This window comes from Bubalus bubalis, chromosome 15 (assembly GCF_019923935.1).
Source record: "Bubalus bubalis isolate 160015118507 breed Murrah chromosome 15, NDDB_SH_1, whole genome shotgun sequence".
Lineage (NCBI taxonomy): Eukaryota > Metazoa > Chordata > Mammalia > Artiodactyla > Bovidae > Bubalus > Bubalus bubalis.
Genome location: NC_059171.1, coordinates 77,306,775 through 77,325,452, shown reverse-complemented (window position 1 = coordinate 77,325,452; position 18,678 = coordinate 77,306,775). Strand labels below are relative to the sequence as shown.

Here is an 18,678-nt window from a genome sequence, read left to right as displayed (position 1 = left end):
ATAAGGTTGTCCAGATGTTTAAAATAAAAAGCCCATTTGGGTATTATCAGAGATTACTGGGAAGAGATAGACAGACATGATGTTTAGCTATGCAACATAAATTCCCCACGTATGTGCCAGCCAGCACACTCTGTATTCTCACCCTGCTGGAAGACTGAACCAATAAATCAGAAGAACGAGACACAGGGCCCCGAACACAATTTACCTCTAGACAGCTGCCTTCGCTGGGAGGGAGCCGGAGAGGTAGAAGTGAACAATGGGAGCAGGCCTGGTGCCCAGGGCTTTTCACTCTGCCTAACTTGGAGAATCTGTGTTCTTCTCCCGACCTCCCTCATCAGACGTAGCATCAACCTCATGAGATGCATATTCTATTGGAAGCAGCCTTGTCAATTTGTGAATAGCTTGCCAGCTCCCTTTTCTCATTCCTCAGCTTTGATTTATTTCATTCCTTCTGCCTGCTGTGCCTGTCCTTTTTATCTCTGCCAGTTAACTTTCTACTTCTCCTTCAAGGTCTTTCTTGAGACCACAAGCGCCTTGACACCCTCTAGAATCAGACTAACCAAGGTGAGTCTCTCTTGCGTTTGCATGTTCGTTAGTCTGTCACCTCTAAGGCGTTTCGAGTGCTACTCCTTGAGTACGTGGGCATCCAACCTCTCTACAAGACTAAACGCCTTGAGAACAAGAAATGTGTGTTTTATTTTGTGTAGTTCTAATGATAGCAACAATTCTGTATTCATCTTTCCAGCACAGCACTGCCCTGGAGTTCGTGCGAAATATTTGCCCCATCGCTGCACTCATCTGCGACACTGCAATTATCGCTGTGGTTCCAAGAGGTAAGAGCCATTGGTTTTGCTTTCCAGATACGGAGAATGAACCCTGTACGTGGGGAGTGGTTTCCTCAAGGTCACATGGCAGGGACTTGAGCCAAAGGTGTGACTGCCTGCACTGCCATTATATCAGATCTCCCCAAGCCAAACACATAGTGGGTGATTAAAAAAAGAGTTATGAGATGAATGAGAACGCAATGCAAGCACGAATGAATACTTATGCGGAAACTTTATTTACTCTCCTCTGCGGCTGTAAAACTCACCATCGATTATTTTGTCTTTCCATCTTTTTATCTTTTTATCACTGTTTACATGCCTTGTTTGTGCTGATAAGTGCATGGCTTAGTTGACCATACTCCTTGGCTGGACTCTGGCTTTGTTATTACCTTGGGCAAGTACCTTAACTCCTTTTTGCCAGTCAGGAAGCTAGGGACATCATTCACTGGCTTACCTGACAATTGGTACACATTGATGCCAATCATAATGGTATGCCAATGACCTTAAAAAAAGCTAGATAAGATCAAGAGAGGAAAAATGAGATACTATTTGAATTTTTTAAGAGGAAAACTAAGATAAATAAGGGGCATTGACCTTGACCTTCATTGAAAAGGAACATTGTTCTCAGAGTAGAACAGAGGGACTTATTTTTCAGTACAGTGATGCTCTTCTCCAGAAAGAACAGGGTCTTCTAAATCCTTGGTTCACCCACTCACAAGGCTGGCTGCTTACTCACCTGTCAGTCATTACTGCACATGCCCAGGAGGGCAGAGATCTCTTTGGACACTTTATTTTATTTTATTTTTTAAATTTTATTTTATTTTTAAACTTTACATAATGTATTAGTTTTGCCAAATATCAAAATGAATCCGCCACAGATATACATGTGTTCCCCATCCTGAACCCTCCTCCCTCCTCCCTCCCCATACCATCCCTCTGGGTCGTCCCAGTGCACCAGCCCCAAGCATCCAGTATCGTGCATCAAAGCTGGACTGGCATTGCATGTACGGTGGCTGACAAATCAGGGTTCTAGCCCAGGTCTATTATGAACTATTAACGGTTGTGTGACTTTTTAATTCCTGAGCCCACATTTATTTTTCTACGCAGCAAGGGTGTCCTTTCAACACTCATATTCCATGTGTGTGTATGCACACTCAGCACAAGCATTCCTGGGAATTTTGCTCCTGCTATTTTCTTACAAACAGATGGCCAATAATGAGGATGTTCCTGTCCCTTACCTGTAATTCCTAACTACACAGCATAAATACAAATTTAGTTTTAATTCAATTAACTGGTAATGAGGTGAGGACATAATACTTCAATATATGATATCAGTTTGGGAGTGGTAAGCCATGGACAATAATATTTGTGTTCCATTATATTCTCTGTGGTATTTTCAAAATCTTTTAAAATGCCCTCAAAATAATCTGGCTGGAATAGCCATAGAAGCAGGAAAAACGTTATTGGAGAAAAACAAATATATATATGTTCAGTTCAGTTCAGTCGCTCAGTCCTGTCCGACTCTTTGCAACCCCATGAATCGCAGCACGCCATGCCTCCCTTTTCATCACCAACTCCCAGAGTTCACTCAGACTCAGGTCCATCGAGTCAGTGATGCCATCCAGCCATCTCATCCTCTGTTGTCCCCTTCTCCTGCTCCCAATCCCTCCCAGCATCAGAGTCTTTTCCAATGAGTCAACTCTTCGCATGAGGTGGCCGTAGTACTGGAGTTTCAGCTGTAGCCTCAATCCTTCCAAAGAAATCCCAGGGCTGATCTCCTTCAGAATGGACTGGTTGGATCTCCTTGCAGTCCAAGGGACTCTCAAGAGTCTTCTCCAACACCACAGTTCAAAGCATCAATGCTTCGGCATTCAGCCTTCTTCACAGTCCAACTCTCACATCCATACATGACCACTGGAAAAACCATAGCCTTGACTAGACGGACCTTTGTTGGCAAAGTAATGTCTCTGCTTTTGAATATGCTACCTAGGTTGGTCATAACTTTCCTTCCAAGGAGTAAGCGTCTTTTAATTTCATGGCTGCAGTCACCATCTGCAGGGATTTTGGAGCCCCCCAAAATAAAGTCTGACACTGTTTCCCCATCTATTTGCCATGAAGTGGTGGGACCAGATGCCATGATCTTCGTTTTCTGAATGTTGAGTTTTAAGCCAACTTTTTACTCTCCTCTTTCACCTTCATCAAGACGCTTTTTAGTTCTTCTTCACTTTCTGCCATAAGGGTGGTGTCACCTGCATATCTGAGGTTATTAATATTTCTCCAGGCAATCTTGATTCCAGCTTGTGCTTCTTCCAGCCCAGCATTTCTCATGATGTACTCTGTATATAAGTTAAATAAACAGGGTGACAATATACAGCCTTGATGTACTCCTTTTCCTATTTGGAACCAGTCTGTTGTTCCATGTCCAGTTCTAACTGTTGCTTCCTGACCTGCATACAAATTTCTCAAGAGGCAGGTCAGGTGGTCTGGTATTCCCATCTCTTTCAGAATTTCCCACAGTTGATTGTGATCCACACAGTCAAAGGCTTTGGCATAGTCAATAAAGCAGAAATAGATGTTTTTCTGGAACTCTCTTGCTTTTCGATGATCCAGCGGATGTCAGCAATTTGATCTTTGGTGCCTCTGCCTTTTCTCAAACCAGCTTGAACATCTGGAAGTTCATGGTTCATGTATTGCTGAAGCCTGGCTTGGAGAATTTTGAGCATTATTTTACTAGAGTGTGAGATGAGTGCAATTGTGTGGTAGTTTGAACATTCTTTGGCATTGCCTTTCTTTGGGATTGGAATGAAAACTGACCTTTTCCAGTCCTGTGGCCACTGCTGAGTTTTCCGAATTTGCTGGCATATTGAGTGCAGCACATCACAGCATCATCTTCCAGGACATGAAATAGCTCAACTGGAATTCCATCACCTCCACTAGCTTTGTTCATAGTGATGCTTTCTACGGCCTACTTGACTTCACATTCCAGAATGTCTGGCTCTAGGTCAGTGATCACACCATTGTGATTATCTGTGTCATGAAGATCTTTTTTGTACAGTTCTTCTGTGTATTCTTGCCACCTCTTCTTAATATCTTCTGCTTCTGTTAGGTCCATACCATTTCTGTCCTTTATCGAGCCCATCTTTGCATGAAATGAACCTGGAATGTCAGGTCCATGAATCAAGGCAAATTGGAAGTGGTCAAACAAGAGATGGCAAGAATGAACGTCGACATTCTAGGAATCAGCGAACTAAAATGGACTGGAATGGGTGAATTTAACTCAGATGACCATTATATCTACTCCTGCGGGCGGGAATCCCTCAGAAGAAATGGAGTAGCCATCACGGTCAACAAAAGAGTTAGAAATGCAGTACTTGGATGCAATTTCAAAAATGACAGAATGATCTCTGTTCATTTCCAAGGCAAACCATTCAATATTACAGTAATCCAAGTCTATGCCCCAACTAGTAATGCTGAAGAAGCTGAAGTTGAATGGTTCTATGAAGACCTACAAGACCTTTTAGAACTAACACCCAAAAAAGATGTCCTTTTCATTATAGGGGACTGGAATGCATAAGTAGGAAGTCTAGAAACAGCTGGAGTAACAGGCAAATTTGGCCTTGGAATATGGAATGAAGCAGGGCAAAGGCTAATAGAGTTTTGCCAAGAGAACACACTGGTCATAGCAAAAACCCTCTTCCAACAACACAAGAGAAGACTACACATGGACATCACCAGATGGTCAACACCAAAATCAGATTGATTATATTCTTTGCAGCCAAAGATGGAGAAGCTCTATACAGTCAACAAAAACAAGACCAGGAGCTGACTGTGGGTCAGATCATGAACTCCTTATTGCCAAATTCAGAGTTAAATTGAAGAAAGTAGGGAAAACCATTAGACCATTCAGGTATGACCTAAATCAAATCCCTTATGATTATACAGTGGAAGTGAGAAATAGATTTAAGGGACTAGATCTGATAGAGTGCCTGATGAACTATGGAATGAGGTTCGTGACATTGTACAGGAGACAGGGATCAAGACCATCCCCATGGAAAAGAAATGCAAAAAAGCAAAATGGCTGTCTGGGGAGGCCTTACAAATAGCTGTGAAAAGAAGAGAAGTGAAAAGCAAAGGAGAAAAGGAAAGATATAAGCATCTGAATGTAGAGTTCCAAAGAATAGCAAGAAGAGATAAGAAAGCCTTCCTCAGCAATCAATGCAAAGAAATAGAGGAAAACAACAGAATGGGGAAGACTAGAGATCTCTTCAAGAAAATTAGAGATACACATGTTAGAGACCTAAATTTAAGTCACTGTAATGATTACTTTTTGAGGGATTTTCCCAGAAGTCCAGTGGTTAAGACTTTGCCTTCCAATGAAGGGGCTGCTTGTTCAAGCCCTGTTTGGGGAGCGAAGATCCCACATGACTTGGAGCCAAAAAATCAAAACATAAAACAGAAGCAATATTGTAAACAATTCAGTAAAGACTTTAAAAATGGTCGGCATCAAAAAAGAATCTTTGCAAAACTCCAAATCCACATTTACTTTCTGGGCCCCTATTAAGAGCAAAAGAATAGTATATATTCTTCACACCTTCAAGTCCATGTCCGAAGTGGTGTCAAAACGTGTCACGCAGCTCTTGGATCAACTCTGTGTTCTTGACTTCCAACCGCAGTGAAGGAGACTCCCCTTTGTTTGGGCTACCTTCTCCCCCTTGAACCTTAAAGTCTGCGGTCATCTAGCACTACTATTACCGAAATGTTAAACCAGTCTCCCTCCCTCCCTAGTTGTCTGCCCCAGCCCTCACCTCCCTCCTCACCCACAACGCCTGTGCTGAGACACCCAGGCCCGCCATGTCACACCCCTCGTTCCTACACCACCTCCTCCTGGATGCCTGCTCCTTCCTCCCTTGCCTGAAACCCAGGGCTGCCCATCTGCACAGTCTTTTCCTATTAGCTCTTTTCACTTCCTTAGCTTCAATCACTTTCTGGCTTAGCTACCCTGAAAAATTCCAAACACAGACCAGTGGATCAGAACACATTTTTTTCTGTATATTTGTCCTCAAAAATAATGAAATTCTGGATGCTCATGTCAATCACACACATGTATTATATCTTAGCAGAATCCTCAACCATGCATATTTGAATAGGCTCCTATTTTCTGTACGGATTCTTAATAAAGCATTGCTACACTTATTTTGAGATGAGCAGAGATCACTGATCACAGTGAATAAAGTGAGTATTTCCTGGTTCTTTTTCTCCTTCACTCATAACCAGTCTCTCAGCAAACTCTTGAATCCCTTCATTTATCTTTGTGTAACAATACCATGTTTTCTAAACCACCATGACCTCCTGCTGGAATACTATAATATCCTGCCAGCTAATTGCCCTATTTCGACTCTTACCTACCTAAAACCCATTACACCCCTACAGCTGTAAGAGTGTCTCTAAAACAAAGTCATACACGGTCACTCTTCTGACTCCTCTATTCTCCATTGGTTTCCTATTATGCTTTTTTTTTTTTTCCATAAAAGTGCTTTTTCTCTGACAATATATTTCTATGTGATTGGTTCCCAATGTATTCCTTAAACAACTTTTCCCCCCATTATCTCCTTTGTTTACTTTGTTCCAAACTCCTTAATTTAATTAAATACGACTATATTTCTCATTTTTGGAGCATTATTGTTGCCATCCCTTTGTATAAATCCCATTTCCTTACCCTTCATATCACCTGTTCTTTCTTGTATTTTAAGTTTCAGTTTCCATGTTATTTCCAGAGAGGGGTCTCCCCAGACTACCCTGTATAAAGTGTCTCTCAGACTAATTCTCTATCTGAACTTCTTTTGTGCATTTTTAAAATAGTTATTTCATGGCATTTATCTCTTTATCTGTTTTAGTTCCCTAACCTAGTAGAATGTAAACTTCTGAAATAATACGGAGAAAGGTAATTCCTATTTCCTTTGTTTAGGACACTGCTTGGCACACAGTAGAATTTCGATGTACGTTTGATGAGTGAATAAAAGAAGAGGGGGGAGAGGACAGGGAGAAGGAGGAGAAGGAGCAAGAGGAGGGGAGGGTGAGGAGAAGGAAAAAGGGGAGTGGGAGGAAAGGAAGGAGGGAGGAAAGGAGGACAAAGACCTCTGCCTTGTGCATGAAGGCGTTTGGAAAGAGAGAGATGAGATGACTTATTTCCAGGACAGACAAGAGACTAATGGTCTTTACGCCATTGCTGTTTCAGATCTTGGATGTCTGAGACGGGAAATCTTCAGACAACTTAACTTGTATTTGTCTACATAGCTCATACAAGACAATGGGAACATTTCTGACTGTACTGAGGTTATTTTCCCAGACCCTTCCCCTTGCTGTGACGACCTCAGGCCATAACACATAACAAGGTGGGAAAAATGAAGCCTGACTCCAAAAACATGCCTTTGTTACAGCATCTTCTCTCACCAGTGATGGATGAGGCCAGGGCCAAAGCCTGTCTGGATGCCCTTTCTCTCAGAATCTCTGCTCTTCAAAGATTGTGCCCATGAAGCATCTTGCTTGTGTCCTGCCACCAGCCTTTCCCCTATCTAAGGGTCACCTTTTTTGATTTTCTGTTTTTTGCCAGGGCTTCCTTGGTGGCTCAGTAAAGAATCCACCTGCCAATGCAGGAGACTCAGGTTTGATCCCTGGGTCGGGAAGATCCCCTGGAGAAGGAAATGGCAGTTCACTCCAGTATCCTTGCCTGGGAAGTCCCGTGGACAGAGGAACCTGGCAGGCTGCATCCCATGGGGTCAGAAAGGGTTGGACATGGCTTAGAGACTAAGCCACATTTTTTGTCTATATGAAGCAACACCATGACAAAACCTGGGGCTTCGGATGTTCATGCATTTGGCACATTACCCCAGCAGTGTTCTACGTGCTGGGACATAGAGTGGTCCAGCCTCATGTTGCTGCTGCTTCTCAACTTCTTCACCTGAGTGGAGGGCCTTGGGATGCCCTCTTTTTATATAACCCTGGGCTTTCCCAAAAGAATCCAAGTAGGCAGCTTGCTGCCTTATGAAGTTAGCTTTATTAGCTATTAGTCTCGCCATATGTCAAGACAGAAGGATTGTTTGTACAGGATTGCTATCGAGTTCGCTGTCACTAGAATAAATCACTATTGACCTTTCCACTTTTAAGAGTTTAATGAACTTAGGAATGGAAATTACCCCCAGAAGTAACAACTGTAACCTTGGCTTCTATAATTAAGACCCATTGTCATTAATGTGAACTCTTTGACATGTCAGGGGTCACTGCTGTTAATACTAACGAATCAGACCAAGGTAGAAAAACTGACAGAAAATCGAAATGGTCCCTATTCAAAGTCAAACAAGAGATTCTAAATGAAGATTCTATGTAGATAGGAAATGCAAAAAGACATGGAACCATAATGGACTCGTGGACAGTCAACTAACATGTATTATACAATGATTGCTTTTTAGGCACTATATATACTGTATGTGGGCTTCCCTGGTGGCTCAGTGGTGAAGAATTCGCCTGCCAAGGCAGGAGACACAAGCTTGGTCCCTGGGTCAGGAAGATTTCCTGGAGAAGGAAATGACAACCCATTCTGGTGTTCTTGCCTGGAAATCCCATGGACAACAGAGCCTGGCAGGCTACAGTCCATGCAGTTGCAAAAGAGCTGGACATGACTTAGAGACTAAACAACAATAACAACAAATACTGCATATACTGCTTTAATCATTATCGTATATCTGTGAGTTAGCAGTCATTATCTCTAACTTCAAATTATTGTCATGACTTCTTCACACTACAGATGACTTAAAGATAAGGAGACTAAAGTTCAGAGCAAAAAAAAAATAATGTTCTAAAATAATTTATTCATTTGACAGTATGCATTTTGACTCTTTTATCAAAAGTCTTCAACATTCTAGGAGTCAAACATACAGAGACACCTAAGATGGACTTCCTGGCTCATCATTCTAGAAAAATAACATACAGATTTTTTTCTTTTTCATTTTTTTAGCCATGCCATGCAGCATGTGGGATTTTATTTCTGTGCTGCTGCTGCTAAGTCACTTCAGTCATGTCCGACTCTGTGCGACCCCATAGATGGCAGCCCACCAGGCTCCCCTGTCCCTGGGATTCTCCAGGCAAGAACACTGGAGTGGGTTGCCATTTCCTTCTCCAAAGCATAAAAGTGAAAACTGAAAGTGAAGTCGCTCAGTCGTGTCTGACCCTCAGCCATCCCATGGACTGCAGCCAACCAGGCTCCTCCATCCATGGGATTTTCCAGGCAAGAGTACTGCAGTGGGGTGCCATCGCCTTCTCCGTTATTTCCCTGACCAGGGACCAAATCTGCACCTTGCCCTCCTGCACTGGAAGCATGAGGTCTTAACCGCTGACTGCCAGTGAAGTCCACACGACTTTTCAGTGATATAGTTTGAACTTTTGCTAATTTGCATTGAGCTAACAAAGTCATCCAGCTGTACTCCTACCTTCTAAACCAGGTTTCTGGTCCAATCTCATTGTCACCTGTCTAATCCCCTGAAATGCAATCTATCATTTATAATAATGAGACCATAGTTTTACCTGGACATTTCACCACCAAGATAGTTTACCATTTAGAGAAGTAAGGTCTTGTGATTAACTTGTGGACATTGAGTTGAAAGCTCACTCTGACATGCTAACATGGTTATTGGATAATTTGGGGTTGGATTCCAGGTATGACTGGTTCTGAAGCTGATTATTTCTGTATGTTAGTTCCCTTTCTCAGACACAAGGCATTTAATGTGTTTTTGAGAGACAGATAACTCCATTTCAAATCCAAGTAAGCAAAGACGAGTATAGAACCCTGATTAAGTTATTCACCCTTGTGAAATTTCATTGTTTTGAACTTTTTAAAATTAATTTATTTGTAAATGAAACGAAAATGAATAGTTTAATGATAAAAGGTACAGTTCACAAAGAAGATAGATATCATAAACCATTAGACATCTAACAAGTAAGAAACAAAGGTACATAAAGCAAAAATCACAAGCACTATAAGGGAAAAGAAAAAAGAAATATAGTCATAGTGAGACATAGTAACATTCCTCTGAGCTTCTTTTATTAAATGCAGAAAAAATAAGAATAAGAGCATCTTGAATGATGTCACTAATAATTTAAACATAATAGATATCTATTTATACTAATCTTATATCCTACACAAATATATTTAAAATTTTGTATCTCATACATCCTTATTAGATGTCCATAGGACATTTAGGAAAACTGGCAAAAAGATAAACAATACTAAATTTCAAAAAATAGATTTTTTTGTTCAGTTATACATATATACATATATTATTTTTGAAATTGTTTTCCATTATAAGTTATTACAAGATATTGACTATAGTTCCCTGTGCTATACGGTAAACCTTTGTTGCTTATTACATACATATTTTTTAAAATTAGAACTGTAGCATTCTACTCACGCCAAGTCAAACAAGTGGAATCAAAATGTTATCTATTTTTTAGTTAGACAAAAATTCATGTTTTCTAAAATATATATATTATACATATTATTTGATAATATGTATTGATATTTGTATTAATATTTATATTGGTGTGTGTATTAAGACTTGATAAGGTCTTAAGAGAGAACATCAAAAAATAAGAGAAGAGATGGAGAAATTGGAAAACATAAATGAAATGGGAGCATTTAATATGAAATAGAAAAAGTAAAAAAAAACAGATAAAAGTAAAAGACCCTCATATACTCCAGTTGTTTTTAAACATGGCTGTTCATTAGAAACATATCTGGAGCTCTGGTGAAAAAAATGCAATACCTGAACATTCGTATTTTTCAAAAAATTCCAAGATAGTTCTGATATGTATCTGGATTTAAAAAAGTGATTACGGGCTTTTCTATTCAATGGTAGTTTTGGTGATATAGAATTCTATTATTTTTCCTTAGTGTTTTTCAAATGATTCTACTTGCATAAACATTTTTTAGTGTCTTAGTTATCTAATGCTACATAACAAAGCATCCTGAAATGTTTCATCTTATAAGAGCCATTTATCTTGTGCAAAGTCAGCTTAGCAGTTTGGGCTGGGTGCACCTGGGCAGAGTGTTTACTGGCCTCGCCTGGCAGCCCTCACTTGCTTGTAACCATCTGATGGCTCAGTCTCAAATTCATGTCGGGTGTTTGGTGTCGGCTGTTGGTTGCCGTATCTCTGTCCTCATTCAGATGGCCTCTCCCGCAGGTTAGCTCAGACGTGTTCCCATGACAGTCTCGGGGCAGCACAGAACCAAGTAGAGAGGCTGTCAGGACCTCTGAGATCTTGGCTTGGAACTCCCATCATGGCCTTACCACTGCAAGTCTACTGAAGCAAATCATAAGGCCATAACAGATTCAAATATTGAAGAAATGGACACATCTCTTGATGAGGGGAGCCACAATGTCACATCTCAAAGGTAGGGGCAGGGCATATTGAAATAAGAGGAATTTGTGGTCATTTTTTGAAATCTACCAGAACCTGTGCTATGGTTACAAAATATTCACATTTTCCCATAATCAATTTAAGTTTATCTCAATCTCAGGACCTTCAAAATTGTCCTCCCAACTAGATAAGATCCAGGCTTAAAACCTAGTATCTCATGATCTGTGTTAGCTCTAAATGAGGATGGGGCTTCTCTTAATTGGAATAAGGTTAATAAACACCTTAGTCCTGAAAGTGAGCATTGCTCTGCACCATCTCCAAGAGATCCATTCTCTGCTGAGCCTTCTTGTGATCCGAGTTATATAAAGGTATGTGCCCACCCCCATCATATAACCATGCAGAGGAATAAAATATAAGCACTCCTACTGAAACAGCGAGGGATGGGAGGTACTTAGCAGTTGTAAGCCCACAGCAATTCTGAAGTCCAGATGGTCCATGCGATCATATTTCCATACTCTGAGGCCAGGGACACATTCCTGATTAGGGCCCAGTTCTGGTCCCAGACATTTGTTGAATGGATTTTTAGTACATTGTTATTTTTGACTCTTGGCTCCACTCTCTGAGCTCTGAGCTCTACTTTCTGGGCACTTGGCTCCTCCCTCTGATTTCTCCCTTCTTTTCCATAAGAAATACCTCATTCTGCAGCCAAGAGGCTTTCCTGCCTGTAAACAGTGGACAATCCCAAAGCCTCTTTTTCATTTTTAACTCTAGCAGTCCTTTGAATAAAAGCTGCTGGCATTTTTACCTATTAATTTTTCTTTGAAAACTCTGTGAATTTCCTATAATAATAGTAATAGTAATATTTGCTCGCTCAGCCATGTACAACTGTTTGTAACCCCATGGACTATAGCTCATCAGGCTCCTCTGTCCATGGTATTTTCCTGGCACCACCAAATTATTCTTGCCCTGCTGGGTTTTAGATTTGTTTTAAATCAGTGACTCTTTTATTCCTTCTATCATCTCCCTTTTGGAATTGGAATTCTGTCCTATGCCTGTTCCACCATTATATCTTGGAAGCAGACAACTTGTTTTGTAATTTCACAGGTCTACAGATGGAGAGAAATTTTGCCCACGGATGGGTTACTTTGCAGGATGGTATGTCTCAGGCCAATTTTGATGTGGACAGGAATTAACTTGATGGAATATTTAATGAGAACACCATGGTAAGTGCCTTGCTAGAGGTACATTAGGGTGCCAGAGTCTCATTTATATACCTTATTTAGATGATTTAGATGATGAGATTTGGAACATTTTGAGTTGATGATATTTAGATGAGATTTTGAGTTTAGCATTAATACTGGAATACATTAGGAGTTTGGTGATGTTGGAATGGGGTGAGTGTATTTTGCATCTGGGATGGACATGGATTTTCAAAGGGCCAGATGGTGAACTATACTCAGTTGATTAGTGTCCTTGAAAAATTCATGTTCAGCCAGAATCTTAGAATGTGACCTTATTTGGAAATAGAATCTCTGCAGATGTGCTTAGTTAAGAGGAGGTTATACTGGATTGTAGTGTATCCTAAACCCAATGACTGGTGTTCTTCGAAGAAGAAGAAGAACACACAGAGATACACACAGAGGAAAGAAGTCCATTTAAAAGTGGAAGCAGACGGAGGGAAGGATGGGGAGGAGGGATAGGTAGGGAGTTCGAGGTTGTGTACACACAGCTGTGTTTAAAATGGATAACCAGCAAGGACCTACTATATAGCACAGGGAACTCCACTCAATGTTATGTGGCAGCCTGGATGGGAGGGGAGCGGGAGGGAGAATGGATACATGTATATGTATGGCCGATTCCCTTATTTGCTTGCCTGAAACTATCAGAAAAGTGTTTCCTTTTTTTTTTTTCCCCAGTGTGGGTTTTTCACAAGAGATAACAATGCCTTCCCGTATACAAGTGTTTACAAAACACAACTGAACTGATTCACCAATCCACAATGTTGTTAATCAGCTATATCCTAATAGAAAATAAAAAGTTTAAATATAAAACAATGAAACAAAGTGAAAGCAGAGAGGAGTGACCTATCTACAAGCCAAGGAACACCAAGGATTGCCAAGAGTCACCAGAGGATAGGAAGAGGCATAGAGCGATCCTCTTCTAGGACTTTCGGAGGGAGGAAGGCTCTTTTAAAAAACCTTGCTCTTGGACTTCTAGTGTCTAGATCTGTAAGAGAATACATTTTTTATTGTTTGAAGCCACAAAGTTTGTGGTCATTTTTTTGGCCACTCATACGAGACTCATACATGGGTAAGTGCCCTCATGGCTCTAAGGATTATGCAGATTCTCTGACTAGAATGACCTTGCCTGTCCCCTTGTCATTTATCCATCCAAATGCTAGCTTTGCTTGGCTCTAGTGAAGCCACCTAGGAATGTGGCTTTCATCTGGCCCTCTCATCTCCCTCCCGTCAGTCATCTCCGGTTGAAAAACCATCCCTTTCTGGAATACCCCTTCTTCTGTTTGTTTTGCTAAGTGCCCTTTTGTTTATGACTCAGCAAAGTATATCCTTCTACGAAAGTCTTCACTGACTCTTGCTCTCCAGGCTGTGTTAGGACCCTGGCTCTGCACTTGGAGCAGTCTCTTTACTCCTATGATCCCTGTGAAATGGCACTACAGATGTCTAGCTACCTGCCTCCCCTCCACCACTTTTAGCTTGAGAACATCTGGGGAGGACTGAAAACTCTTGTGTACCTTCTTATCTCCAACACTTGCTAAGGAGTCTGGTACATTGTAGGTGCTAAATAATACTTGCAATATTATTCAGACATATGTTCAGAAAGGATGAGCAGAAAGATGGAGGACAAAAAAGGAAGAAAGGGAAGAATAAAAGAACAAAATATGAGAAGGAAAAATAAGACAAAGAAAGACAACACAGAAGAAACATAAAAATGAGAAAGAAGGAGAAGCATCCTTAGAGAAATGTGGATTGTCTGACACGGCAGTAGGAAAAGATACTTAAGTGGTGAAATATCAGTGTCAAAGGGTATATTATAGAGAAATGGAGAGGGTGGTTTGCTGTGTGCGCACAGAATGTGAGGCATGATTGTAGAACTGGGGGTTTCGGAGACAAGAGATACTTTCTCACCCTTCCCCAGAGCGCACAGATTCTAGTAGAATCAAATAAGGAAAACTGAACCATGTCTTTTTTTTTTTTTTTTTTTTGCAATTCAGGTTGATATAACAGGATATCCTAGAGAGGGTGCTTATAAATGAAATATAGGCTGGAAAGTCCAAGATCAAGGCGTGGGCAGATACAGTGTCTGTGAGGGCTCACTTCCTGGTTCACTGTCTTGCCGTGTTCTCACAGGCCAGAGGCGAGAGCTTTCTGGGTCCCTTTTTTAAGAGTACTAATCCCATTCACATGGGCTCTAGCTTCACTTGACCCTCATTGTCTGATCACCTCCCTAAGACCCCACTTTCAGATACCATCACACTGGGGATTAGGTTTCTGGGTATGGACTCTGAGGGGACATAGACATTCCGTCTAAAGCAGCTTTGATAAAAGCATTGTACATAATGTGATAAAAGCCGTGCTTACAAGAAATAACACACTATTGACCTGTGGAGGATGAAACATAAAGGAGTGTTCTGCTGAACCCAAGACATTAAGGGGATGCCTTCAGATCAAGGTGAAAATCTTGTTAAGCCTGAATGGATAAGTAGGAGTTAATTAAGTAAAGGACAGGGTATAGCAACATATGGGAGACAATAGTAAATACAGAGTATATTAAAAAAAAAAAGAGAGAGACCTGTAATGGGAAAGTAGAAAAGTCTGTATGATTGAAGGGTGATGCTAGCCAAACCCCAGATACCTAACGGGGTCCTGCCTTAAAGGAAGTGTGGCCGCTGGAAGAACTTGGGAATCATGGAAAGATTTTAAAATGGAAAGTAGACTGGGTTTATGGTTTAGACAAATCACTCAGACAATATTTTGAAGGATAGAATGATCAAGATGACAGAAAGTAGAACAGGTTAAGAGGCTTAAAATAATCAGATAAGGAATAATGATTTGAGGTGAGTGAGATCAATAATTATTTTTTTCATTACTTTGAAGCAACATGAAAAGCACTTACATACTGAAATAAATTTCATCTGAACACTGACACTGCAATTGGAAAACAGGCAGTTCTCATACAAGATCACTGTTCTACCATATCACACATGCCCAGTTCAGGTAAGAAGCACAGAATTACAAAGAAGACACCTAGAAGACAGGGTTGCACATTGTCAATTCTCAGAAATATTTGTTGTCTCGTGTAGTATTTGAGAGTGTGGGCCCTGGAATCAGACATACCTTCTTCTACCTCCTAACATCCAACCTCAGAAAATTTCCTTAACTTTTCTCATGATATCACCACAGTATGAAGGTAGCAATAGTGTCTACCCTACAGCACTCTTGTGAGGATTAAATAATTTACTATATGTAAAGCATTTAGCACAATGCCTGGCAGATGGTAGATATTCCATAAATGTTAGATGCTTTAGATGGATAAATTGATGAATTAATAATTCTGGAGAGGGCTAGGAATATGTAGCTAAGACTCCATGTGGTAGAGTATTTTGGAACAAATTTGAAGAGTTGAGGTGAATGAAATGAGGTTGGTCCATATGCCCCTTGGGGTAAATTGCCCAGAATGGATGCACAAGTATCTAAATGGTGACTGGTCAGGAGAGCTCAGTGAATCTGCAAATGAATTTGCACACCTGCACCTGGAAGCTGGCTCCATTCCAAAAGAGAAGTTACAAATCACTTGTTTTTGAAGGTGAAGGTAACACTTCTGTACACTTTGTTGAATTCTGGGTCTTTCCCTCTGAAAAGAAGATTTGTCTGAAATATATGAAGCAACAGGCTCCAGGTGTTCAATGATCTGACATAAGGTGACAGCTCAGTTGAAGCACTGTTCTCCACAACAAATTTGGCTTAAGTTCTGGAGTTTGGAGCAGTGGAGCTAGGTTAACCCCAGCTTACAGCATTGCAAACACCCAAACCCACCTTAGTAAAAAAAGGGTTGAATCCTCCAAAGGTTGTTGGCTGCTGACTCCCTTTCACTACTGGCAAAACTTGATTTTATTTGCAAATATCTCTGAGCATCTTCTATGTAGCAAGTAGTACACTAGCTGCGAGGATTGTGAAATAAATGATTTATATGCTTTCTTCCCTTAAAGAACTCATAAGCTAGAAATGGAGACAACCATAAATCCAACTAGCTTTAGTGCAGTGGGAGAAATGCCTTAAAAAGGTGTAAATATTGATGTTCAGGGCAGAAGAAAGGAAGAAGTCTGCTGTCAGTTTCACAAAAGGGGTTTATAAGTTTTAAAACTCAATTGCTGAGGGTCTGGGCTGTGATAAATCTCACACCTTGTTGGGGGGATTAGGAATGGGCAGAGTTCAGAGAATGAATCGGTGGCATGAATCATGAGATTCAGACATATGTGCACTTGGATGCCAGCTTTCTTCTTTTAAGCGTCTATACCTGTTGTGGACACACACATATACACAAAGTGATATGCACAACTAGTTCTCTACAAAGAACTTGATTCTAATGATTAAAAGCTAAAGATAATATAAATCTAATAATAGATATTTATTAATAAATTACAGAACAGATTAAAGTGATTTATTATGCAGCAGATGTGGGTTTGATCCCTGGGTCTGGGAGATCCCCTGAAGAAATGGAAATCCACTCCAGTGTTCTTGCCTGAGAAATCCCATGGATGGAGGAGCCTGGTGGGCTACAGTGCATGGGGTCGCAAGGAGTCAGACATGACTGAGTGATTGACACACACACAGTAGAATAAATGAGGGCTCGGTGGAAAAGAGTCTGCCTGCAATGCAGGAGACGCCGTTTCAACCCCTGGTTTGGGAAGATCCCCTGGAGGAGGGCATGGCAACCCACTCCAGTATTATTGCCTGGAGAATGCTATGGGCAGAGGAGGGTGGTGGGCTACAGTCCATGGGGTCACAAGAGTAAGACATGATTGAAGCAGCTGGGCACACAAACACACACAGTAGAATAAACGAAACCATCAGACGATGCTCATCTATGTTGACAAGTGATTAAAAGGAACATTACCAAGCAGTAAACAGAGGGCAATCTAATGTTCAGAAGATATTTTTTTCCTAGATGAAAATATGCCAAAATTTTGTATAGGACAGAAAGAAGGAAGTTAGGAAAGGAACTAAAGGTTGGTCAAGTTTCACTTAGGTTTTGAAAGGTGTTTGGGATTTGAAAGGTATCTGGATGTTGAAGGGTATTTGGGTTTTGGAAATGAAGAATTGACAAAGCTCAACATATGGGACACAAGCTCCTGATTGTCAATACCAAGATATTCAGTGACTTTGGGGTGATGGCTAGGGAATCAGGAAAAAGTCAAGTTGGAGTTCCAGCAGGGACCTTCAGTTGCTGTGTCACTTGGGAAAGTCATTTCAACTCTTCGACCTTTCAGATCAGGCATACGCTGTTTATCTCTGATGTCTGGTATGACCATTAGATGTCAGAGTTCATATAGAGTCCATCATAATAGTTAGTAGCATAGCACAGCGGGTAGAAGTACAGGCCATGGGGCCTGAATGCCTCATTCAGTTTCTGACTTTTCAGTTTACTAGCTGTGACCTTGGAGCAGTCAGCTAACCTCAGTGTCTTTGTCTGTAAAATGGAGATAATAAATAACACCTAAATCTATTTAGTTGTTCAGGGATAAGCTGAAGCAACGCAGGTAAATGCCCAGAACCTGGCACTAACGAGCGTTTCATCTGCACGTTGTAGGCAACTCGTAGTGCAAACCCACAGCATTCCTTTCCTTTGATGTGATTTAAAAAAATAGATACATATGGTTTGTATATGAATGAGAAAAATAAACAAAATGGATATCTTGCATTGCTAATAATGTGGTTCTATTACAATCACAGAATAAGGGAACTTTAACTGTTGCCCTATTTGATAATGTACTGCTTTTATATTCATCTGTTTTATGTTATTTATATTAATAGTAAAATGTAATTTAAAATTCATAAAATTATCTTGTTTGTGCACAATTATTTAACTTTGTCAAAATGTTATTTTAGGAACTTTCCTGGAGGTCCAATGATTAAGATTCAGCCTCCAGTACAGGGGGTACACATGTTTCACAGCCGGAAAAAAAAAAAAAAAAAAAAGAAAAAACATAAAGCAGAAACAATATTGTAACAAATTCAATAGAGACTTAAAAAATGGTCTACATCCAAATATCATTATTTCTATTTATTAAATTTATCTAATTACTCAGAAAACTTGTGCTGATGTCTGTTATGTTCCCTGCTCCAGAGAATTGAAAAGATAAGGTAAATAAGTGAGCACCACCCCAGAACTCTGACTGGCATGGTAGATGCCGATGAACACTTGT

The 18,678-nt window shown here is 40.5% G+C and overlaps 1 long non-coding RNA gene across 1 annotated transcript; it reads left to right on the top strand.

Annotated features, from left to right (window-relative positions):
- Positions 1–318: 318 nt before the first annotated feature.
- LOC123329372 lies at positions 319–13,265 on the top strand. Its single transcript, XR_006640055.1, has 5 exons — positions 319–564; positions 746–833; positions 11,058–11,268; positions 12,339–12,457; positions 13,151–13,265. It is a non-coding gene; the product is annotated as an uncharacterized LOC123329372 (long non-coding RNA).
- The last annotated feature ends 5,413 nt before the right edge of the window (positions 13,266–18,678 follow it).